This window comes from Myiozetetes cayanensis, unplaced genomic scaffold (genome assembly GCF_022539395.1).
Source record: "Myiozetetes cayanensis isolate MyiCay16 unplaced genomic scaffold, myiCay2020 scf10, whole genome shotgun sequence".
NCBI classification, from domain to species: domain Eukaryota; kingdom Metazoa; phylum Chordata; class Aves; order Passeriformes; family Tyrannidae; genus Myiozetetes; species Myiozetetes cayanensis.
Genome location: NW_026086605.1, coordinates 9978935 through 9988755, shown reverse-complemented (window position 1 = coordinate 9988755; position 9821 = coordinate 9978935).

The following is a 9821-nucleotide window of genomic DNA, read 5'->3' as shown; positions in this document are numbered from 1 at the left end:
TCTCTGGCCTTCTCTCTGGCCCACCTCCATTGCCACTACCCAGAGCTCCTGGGAGGAAATAAAGTCAGGGTGATGTAGAGACACGCTTGTACTAAGTATCTAAAGAATGCAATAAGGACAAAAGCCGAGGGGAGTCTTTACCACCAAATTTGCTGAATTAATTCAGTGGAAAACATTGAGAGGAAAATTGAGACAAGGCAAGGTCCAGTCCTTGTGCAAGGCAGGGCACGGGGCACTATCAAAGCACAAACTCCCACCCACCCACTGAGGGAGGGAAATGGATCCATCTGCCCCACTGAAAAGCTAAGGAAATTAATCATGGGCAAAAAGGCTGGCACTTGGGTTTTCTGGGTCCCCAGTTCATTAAATCAGTGTCTCTTGTTTTGCAGGTGAGGTACACATGTAATGTATTTTAAGCACAAACGGTTTTGGTTCTTCTGTCCTAGATTCATTGAAACCTTCTTTCATGTGATACCATCTCATTGGAGCTGTGAATCTCTCACTCCAGAAATCAGCCAAATTGACATCATATATCCATAACAAAAAAAATTAAGTCCAAACCGTGGTGTGCAAACATAATGTTTCAGGTGCAGATTTTGTCACACTTCGTTTTCTTGCTGGAAATGGGAACTCAGGTCTGAAAAACTTCACCGGTGAACACCAGCCTGCACCCAAACACCAGCCTGGCCTTTTGACTCAAGGCTGTGATTGACCTCAGTGGGACAGCCAAGCTTTAACCCAGCTGTCCTGCCTGACCCACAGAGCACACCAGGTCAGTGCTGTCTAAAAACAGGAGCCCTCCCTGGGAAACTGACTGGAGGAGGGCAGGGGTGTGCAAGGAGGTGAGGATGGTTCTGCCTGCTTTGGATCAGGCTGATGTGGGGTCGGCTGGTGGACACTGCCCTGGTACATCAGCTGGGCTGATCAGCAGCTTCCTGCAGCACAGGCTGGCCCTGTGTGAAGCAGCCTCCCTCTGCCTTCTTTCCAGCACTGAGACAGCCTGGGACTGTGCCGTGTTTGTGCAGGTGGCAGCGAGGGCAGTCCCAGAGAACAGGTTTGCCTCTGCTTCCTTTTCTACAGCCGACTCCGCCAATCTCCGCTTATCTGTGTCAGTAGGTTGGGCTCTCCTCGTGTGCTTGGCTCACCTGATGCAATGCAGTATGAAGCCATGACAGCATGTGGGATGTATTCGTGAAGGAAAAGCTCTCCCAGTTGCGCACAAGATGGGAACTGGGGATTCTTCCTAAAACATTTTAGTAGAATATCTTAGATGAAACAAAGTGTCTCTGCTTTTCCCTTACACAAAAGAAATACCCGTAAGGATCAGCATTCAACGGCATGAAGCAGTGTCAAGAGGTTTAGGTCTGATATTAGGAAAAGGTTCTTCACCCAGGGGGTGGTTGGGCACTGGAACAGGCTCCCCAGGGCACTGGTCACAGCAGCAAGCCAAAGTGAAGGAAGCAGAGGTAGTTTCCACCTCTTCCTTCCTAGCTGTCCCCTTTTACTGCAAATATGAGGGTGAGTAGGGCCCTGGTGGGTGTCACAGGGGATTGGGAGCAGCCAGGGGAGTGGTGGGGCCATCAGAATCCGTCTTCCACACTGTGAGAATGGTTTTCTTAAAGCTCATCTGCACACAATTGCATCAGCCTACTGCAGGGTGAGTTTTCTAATCAGATACCCAAGGTGATTAAAGCCAGCAGCTCTCTCCTTTCAGTTCACATCAGGCCTGTTCTGGTTAAAGCATCAGTCAGGAGCAGTGTTGAGCTACCTAATGTAGCTTCCTTTAAACTGAAATAGGACTGTATGTCAACTGTTAATTAACTGGGTGAGATCTGAATGAGTGGGCATGTCTGAAAGCTTTTTGTGAACTAGAAAGCTGCATAGGGCAGGCTGAATCCAGGCTATTTAATGTTTAAATAATTGCCAGGCAGAGTTTTGGTCACTATTTCTCAAGGTAAGACAGTATCAGCATCACAGCCCTGGGTCACGAGGCAGCTTTTTCAGCCTGTGCCTTAGAAACAAAGGTTCTTGTTTAAAAGGTGTCCTCCCCTTGTTCCTGAGCCTTGTTTGAGAACATGTATATTAGTTCCACCTTCCTTAAACACTGTCTTGGTGTCTTTAGAGAACACAGGAAGCCTTTTTTGTTTGTGGGTTTCTTTTCTGGCTGGGCTGTTTTTGCAGCTGGTTTATCTTTGGCAGATAGCAACGTGTTCTTGGCAGCAAACTTTCACCTTGAGCTCACGGGGTGTAGCACACTGTGTTTTGCACACCTGTGGTGGGGAACTAGGAAAAATTTGCCTGTTTCTGTCGCTGCTGAGATGTAAAAACCAGTTTCACAGCTGTGCTATTAGTGTTTTGTAGAGGCCCTGGCTCCCAAGACTGGGTGCACTGGAGGGCTGTGTGTGTGCATGTGTGTGTATGAGCAAGACTTGTGCTGCCCTGCATGGACTTTAGCATTCAGCAGCTGGCGATTGGACATACCTCACCAGCCACACAATCACAAATAACATTGTTTTGGTGTGTGCCCAAGCTGAGTTTCTAAGCCCCTTATCTACCCTGATCACTATTAATTCCCAGTGCACTGACTGTAGGTAGGTGCTGTGATGAGGAGCTTGCTGAGCCACTCCCTGCACTGAGACAGGGACTGGTGTTGATGTTCCCCGAGGTGCCTTTCCCACCAAGTGCAGGGTCTCTGGAAAGAAGTCAAGACCTTAAATAGGTGTGTTCTTGTAGCAGAAAGAACACTGACACCAGCAGGAAGAGCAGCCCAGGTCTGTCCTGATGCTGATGGGAATCATCACCACTCCAGCTGAGCTATTACAGTGCTTATTTCCATCTGATCACAATGGGGAAAGATTAACTCAGGTAGGCAAGATATGCTAGATATTAGTCTTCCAAGACATCTGTAATGCATCCAGGATGCTGTAAATGATCCCAAAAGACTTCTCCTTCCTTTTCTCTCACAAATTAGCCTGTGGGTGGGGTGGGGGACCCTTGAGGGTGGGGGACAAGCGTTATTTTAGTGAGTCAGAGTAGGGATTTGCCATTGGACATCCCCCTCCTGTGCCGGGCACAGAAGGCAGCCCAGCTGCCACAGGGGCACAGAGACCTGGCGGTGCCTTGTGTGACTGATGCCAGGCTGTGTATGAAACGGACCCAAGAGATCTGACATAAATGGGTTGGACTGTGTTCATGGGTATTTCCCACCACCAAGCTGATGTCCCTGTGACTGCATATTCAGAGGCTGTGTGTTACATGTTCCTCTGCTTTTCTCTTCCTGCAAAGGCAGATGCTGATTCACGAGCTGCTGCTGTTGTTCAGCCAAACCCCCGCCAAAACCTCCATCCAAAAACCTTTCTGTGGGGTCTGATCTCAAAACCAGGAGTGAGAGTCTCACTGAATCGAAGGCTGCATGTGCCTTAAGGTAAGTTAAAACAACATCAGGTGCAAGCAGTGCCTAGCAGTGTGAGAAAACACTGTGTTCTGCCAGCCCAGGGAAAAGAAAAAAAACCTGAGGTAAAAGAAACGCGTCAGAAATACAGTTTGGATATGTTCCCCCCAGAGCTGCTCCATCTCTCTGCACTCAGGACATGTTCACACCATGGCAAGGAATGGCATGAACTCACTTTCATTAATCACTTCTTGTTAGCCAAGCAAAGTGGGAAGTAAATTCTGTTTGCTGAAACCACCACGCAGGTGGTCTAAGCGAGTGGATGTCAGCTCAGCGGGAGCAGGGAGGGGTGTGCACCAGGGGTTACTGTGGGTCAGCTGGTGTCTTAATTGCTTGTGATTGTGTGCACTAGCCTGAAGGTGAAGACAATATAAAGCAGAGTGATGCTTAGGAGGATTTTGAATCTCCTATCTGCTCTTGTTTGGTCCTGGAGGTTTTCAGCAAAGATCACCCACTGAAAGAAAGAAGAATCACTTTCCTGAAACACAAAGGATCAAGTCATGTATTCAACCTCTTTCAATGCCCTTCTGTGATCTTGCAGAGCCTTTGAATTCCTCTTTACCTACAAGAGGTTTACTGCAGTGCAAAATGAGTTCCTGGAACAAGAAGATGCTCCTTTTCAAGGGGATATGGGTTGTTGAGGCTTCAGGTAATGCTTTGAGGTGAGTTGTCATATGTTGCTCAAATAATCTTTTCCCACCACTTTCCTCGTGTCAGCATTTCTAGAGCTCCAGTGTTGTGGCTGCTGTTATGTAAGAATTTATGAATGGCTGAAAAGTTCAAAGGCATATTGGCAACCCCAAGTCCCGAAAAACCAGGAGTCATCCCAAGCCCTACCCCATTTCCCAAGACAAAGTTGTTTGCCAACTATTTCTTTTCTTAAGGTTTTTTTTTTTTTTAATTAGCCCACAAACTTTAGGAACTCTTTATTCACCTCCCAGGTTTTTTGAGCTTTTAGACTGCACTAGTTTCATGGTTTCAAATCTTTCATCCACAAAACCTTGAGGGCTAGGGACATACTTTGTTTATAAATGAAAGCTGAAATTCCCTTGTTTCAAGGAGCTGGGATTTTAGGATATTATACCTAAAGCATAAAAGTTGTGATAAAATCACAGGAGTTGCCAGCAGTGCACAGAGTCTCCTCTGTTTGGAAGAAGAGGCATAGGATTGCAGTGAGCTGCAGGCATCACTAGCTACTGTCGTTTTAGTGAGTCAAATAAAAATAACATTGTGGTTAAACATGAGCTCTACAGGCCTAACCTGTGGAGATAACCTCATCTCTTTCTAGCTGCAGTGCTTCACAAAAGCGTTGCCTTTGTAATCCTCTGGATTAATGTTCACACTCAAGATCTCTGCCCCAGAAGCCTCTGCGCCCCTGGCAGAGTGCGTTTAAAAGGATAAAGCCTCTCTGGGATGCAGAGGAGGCTGGTGCCAGCCAGGCACCTCCTGGGACACGTGGCTGTGGCTGCTTCCAAATTAGGAGCATTTCAGCCCAAGTAATCCTCCTTTCTTCCCTCTCATTCCTCTTGACTGTTGCTTTAATTTCAGTGTCGTGCTGCCTTTCACGTAGCCCCCTTCAGCCTGAATCGGATCCCTATTGTCTGTGTTGTCAACACAGCTGTTTAAATCCCTTCCCCCAAATACCCCAGCTTTCCAGAAAGCTCCTTTCTGCAAGGCCCAGGCACTGTTCTGAGTTTGCAGCTTTCTGTCAGGTCCTGGGCTGAGCTCAGATTCCTGTTTGGACCAGCATGAGGTCAAAACGGAAACGAACTCAGGAAAAACCCTCCACTTCAGCACAGCCTGATGTTCACTGACTGTGTGCTGGAGGCTGCTGCAGCGCTCCAGCCTGGGACTGGCAAGCAATGCAGGGCAAAGAGAATGACTAGCATTTATTAAAAATGCTTTGCAATTATACAGCACCTTTTCATCTGAAGATTTCAAAGCTTTGCAGTACTCGCACAAAGTTACTTATTATCCCTGGCGTTTAGCAGAGTCAGGAAAGGAAGGAAAGCAGCAGCTAAGTGACTTGCCTTAGGTCATGCAGCGAGTCGGCGTCAGAGGTGGGAACTCAGCCCCGAAGTGCTGACTCTGTGGCTCATGCCCCAACGCGAAGACACACCTCGCCTTCTCCCAGAGTAAGAGTGCCAGACCACCTCCTTGGGGCTTGCAGAGATGGGGGAAGCACTCTGCCCACCCAGAGGGTCAGCACAGCCCAGGCAGTGCACTGGAGACACCCGGCTGGGAGCAGCACCCACCTCTCCTAAGCCCTGCTCGGTTCCCCCAGAGCCCTGTGCACACTGCTGAGGGGTTGCTGTGGCATCTGTTGTGCCTGAGGCTGCAGACCAGCCTGCCATGGCATGGTGTGGCTGAGTGTGGCTAAGCATACCGGTGACCTGGAGGGCAGGGTGTGGTGTGCCATGCCCCTGGGCTAAGCATGGCTACTGCAGCCCCCATCTCCAGCGTGATCCCTCCAGCCCACTGGCTGTATGCACATGGGAAAACCACAAGGACCTTCCTTGACAGGGGACATCTCTAGGGACAATTCAACCTTGATACCCCAGAACGCACTACTGAGGACCAGAGATGGTTTTCCTTATATCAGCACTGCAGCCAGGCTGCTAACTCTCCCACTAGCCAAGCCCTGGCTACAGTGACGGTGCAGCAGCACTGGTTCCCTCCAGACCAGGCAGTCCAAGCCTGCCAGGGAGCCTGGATATACACTCAGTCACCTGCCAGGAGATCAGAAACACATCTGTAAGATGTTACACTCTTTGACTGGCTCAAAGGGCTGTGCTGTGGGAGGGACTGGGTGCCAAACCTTTGTGGCTTTGCAGCAAGAGAGCTGAAAATGTCAGGTCCTTGTAAAGCAACACTTCTCTAACTTCAGGTAAGTGGTGGGATTTAGTGACAGTGCACTGCTTCCTGGAGGAAAGGCAAAAGGAGGGAGAGGACAGATGGAGAAAAAAGCAGATGTGAAATGGGGTGAACAGAGGCAGGTAGACCTCTAGACCTTACCAGCCAGGAGAAGGCCTTGGCTGTGTCTCTAGGCCTTGCTGAGGTAAAACTCCTTATGGGTGTTTACCAGAAAGGATGACTTGCACAGTTATATATATTAGGTTAAAAAAGTTTTTTTCAACAAACACCAACTAATCTGCTTCTGCTCTTCCACTGAGCTACTTGTTTTTACCCTAGAACTATCAGGAAAATCCCCTTTGGCCAAGTTTTTTCTCAGAGACTTGAGATGCTGCAGGTTTTTTAATAATATTTAAGATAAACAGTACCCTGTTCGAAGTATTATATCCCTATTATGAAGGCAGGCATGACTGATACAGCTTCAGACTTCCAAGGGGCGTATTTAAATAAATAACAGGAACTAATCCATATAGTCAGCTTTCCTTAGGAGCTTGGGGATTTACATGTCTAAACTTTACTGTGATGAGACTCCAGGACTGGGGGATAAAACTCTAGTTAACTAGAAGCATAACTTCACTGGAGATAAAACCCAGGCAAGGGAAAAAGCTTGAATACAGAGACTGCAGTTAAATGAATTTCAATCTCAGAAATGATACTTAGAATGAACAATCGTTACAAGAAATCATTTTAAAAAGCAAAAGAATCGACCAGATATAAAAGCTATGTCTCAAAAGTGAGTTGGAGTTTTGTCTTTTAAAGGACATCAATAAAAAACGGGAAAAAGCTTTTCCTGGTTGCATATGGCCAAAGAAAACAGAGGAGGAAAAAGAGATTATATGGGGTAGAGGTTAATCTGTATTGGGTATGTGCAAAACCTGAACCCATACTTTTCTTTAACTTTTGATGAGGATGTTAATCATGTGGCTGCAGATGTGAGGGATAATATGATAGGGGTATGGAAATGTTCGTGGCCAGGATAGAAGCAAATCTCAGGGCTCCTTCCTGCGCTGAAGGCAGAGGAACGGGCTAATCCACATGCCAGAGCTCTGGAAGAACTGGCCCGATGTCTTTAACAGGTCCCTCAGTCAGGGATGGGAGCACAGTGAACCTGAACAGAAGTAGTGAACTGATCTGGACAAGAACAGGCATGAAGGTTTCATCTTAATAGTACATGGACAGCTTCAGACAAAAATGGTGAAGAAAAGGCTAGCAAAAGAGAGGGAGGTAATGGCATGAGATTAAATGGGTTTATCAAACCCATTTATCTTTCTTGGGTAAGGCAAGCTGCAAGCTATTTGCTTAGTGAAGGAAATAGGGTGGATCTCACCTATCTGGACTTAAATTGCACATTTTATATGGTACCATGTGGAAAGTTCTTAAGAAAAGGGAGAAGTGATTTAGCACAAGATATATAAAGATACATTATTAAAGACCTGCTGTAAGAGCAGCACGGGGCTGTCAGGCTGGAGGGCAGTTACCCGGGAGTGTTAAACATCACTCCTGCAGATCTGGCAAGAGCTTTTGTAAATGAGCTTGATACTAATGTTACTTGAGAACTGGTGAAATTGCTGATGACAGAAAATATGAAGCAACCTCAGGACAAAAGAGGCTTGAGATATTACACAGAAAAAGGTAGTTAGCAGCAGAAAGTGGTGGTCACAGGCACAAATGACCAAACCCTTTCCTACAAACTAGCTGGCAGCTCACACTTGAATCTCCAAATAACTGACTTGCCAACACTGTGGAAATAGGAAGCAAGGAATGCAGTCCAGGAAGGCAGCAGGAGAGGTGCAGCCCAGGCTGCAGTGAGGGCTGAGGGGTGAGTTTGAGGAGAGGCTGTTTTGCTTCATTTTGCAAAGCAAATGCCAAGAGCAGGAGGCCTTCTCTGCATAAATACTCGCAGTAAGGGAAGAGAGAAGAGCTGGTGGTGCTAAGGGCCAGTGCTGGTACAGAATAAATGATCAAAAAGAGGCATCAGACATTTTGATTAGAAGATCGTTACTAACCATTTGACAACGTGGTTCTGGAATAGCCTCCCCACTGCAGTCGTGCATGCAAAATATTAAATTGCTTTGAGGATGGAACTTGGCAAGTTTATAAAAAGGATTATGTCACACAGTGCCTTTGATAGAAGAGCCGATAGCACAGAGGTTCCTGCCAATCCTAAGCACAAAGGTAAATGTTCTGTAACCCTCTGTCCATATAATATAGAGCATGTGATTATATACACACAAAAAGCAGGCACATGATTTATTAATCACAGGACCTCAGCTTGTCAAATAATAATTACAAGGCAATAACACACCTTGTTTTAATAAATGGCTCCCTAAGACTTTCTCCCACAGTAAACCAGTAAGAAAGGACAATTATTCTGAGGTAAATGCGGTATTTTGTGTTTCTAGTTGTTAGCTCTTAAATGAACTCACTGTCTAGAACTCTTAAATCAAGTATTCCCATTTTTCTGCACATTTCACAAGTTCAGCCCTTTCCAGTAAAGCGTCTTTTCAGATGCGTGATTGCCCTTTGTTAAGGCAAGAATGAACAGATGACAACAGCAGCACAGAGGAGACATGCCCGGAACAGTTCTACAGAGCAAACCCAGTGCTTTTGCTTCTGCCAGCAGGGCGTACTCAGAACTACGAACAGCGGAGGCTTCTTGTGCAGCGTGAGGGGCAAGTCCTGGAAAGCCACGACAGAGACAGGAAAGCAGTGGTTTGGGAAAGTGTTTATCCAAAGCCATGGCAGCGGGTGACACTTCAGTTTCCACGCTCAGGCAAGCGCAATGTGATTTCTCCTCCACCTCCCAAGGGTGCCCAGCCTCTACAGGCGCTGCTCACACAGGTCTGCAGCGCAGCCCCGTTCCCAGCTCACTGACAGGGCTGCACGAGGATGTTCAAAAGCAACTCTAATTACTGAGCATTAAAAAAAAGTGAAGGCGTGTTTTAGTACCCTTTCAACCTGGAGCTGACGCTGCCCGATGAGGAATGATACTGCTGTGCTTGCAGTTCGTTTTATAAAGGCACCTTTGTAGAAGATGCAGAAATAAAAGCAGTCTGAAGGAAAAGAAAGCGGAAGGCCAAGAGACAGGCAACTGAACAGAGCAGACTGATTTAACAGATATGATACGGTTTTGCTGTCTGCATTATGTGTGGAAATTTATATTCCAAGTGACACAGTAACAGACTCGACTGTAATCAAACAGCACTGCTGAGGTGTCAGGAGCGCAGATGCTGCCTATCGAAAATGTTTAAAACAGAAAGTAAAACTTTGAAAAATCCGCAGTGGGGAGCACAAGGAAAACACTCAGTGATGTTTCCAACCCAAGGCAGCTTCTGTCTGTTTTTCACTGCTCACCCTGATATGGGAGGTCGGAAGGCCTATGTGAGTCACCCCAGCGACAGCTCCGATAAACCTTGATGAAAAGCAAAGGCCGGCAGCAGACTGGCCAGGGCAGCCT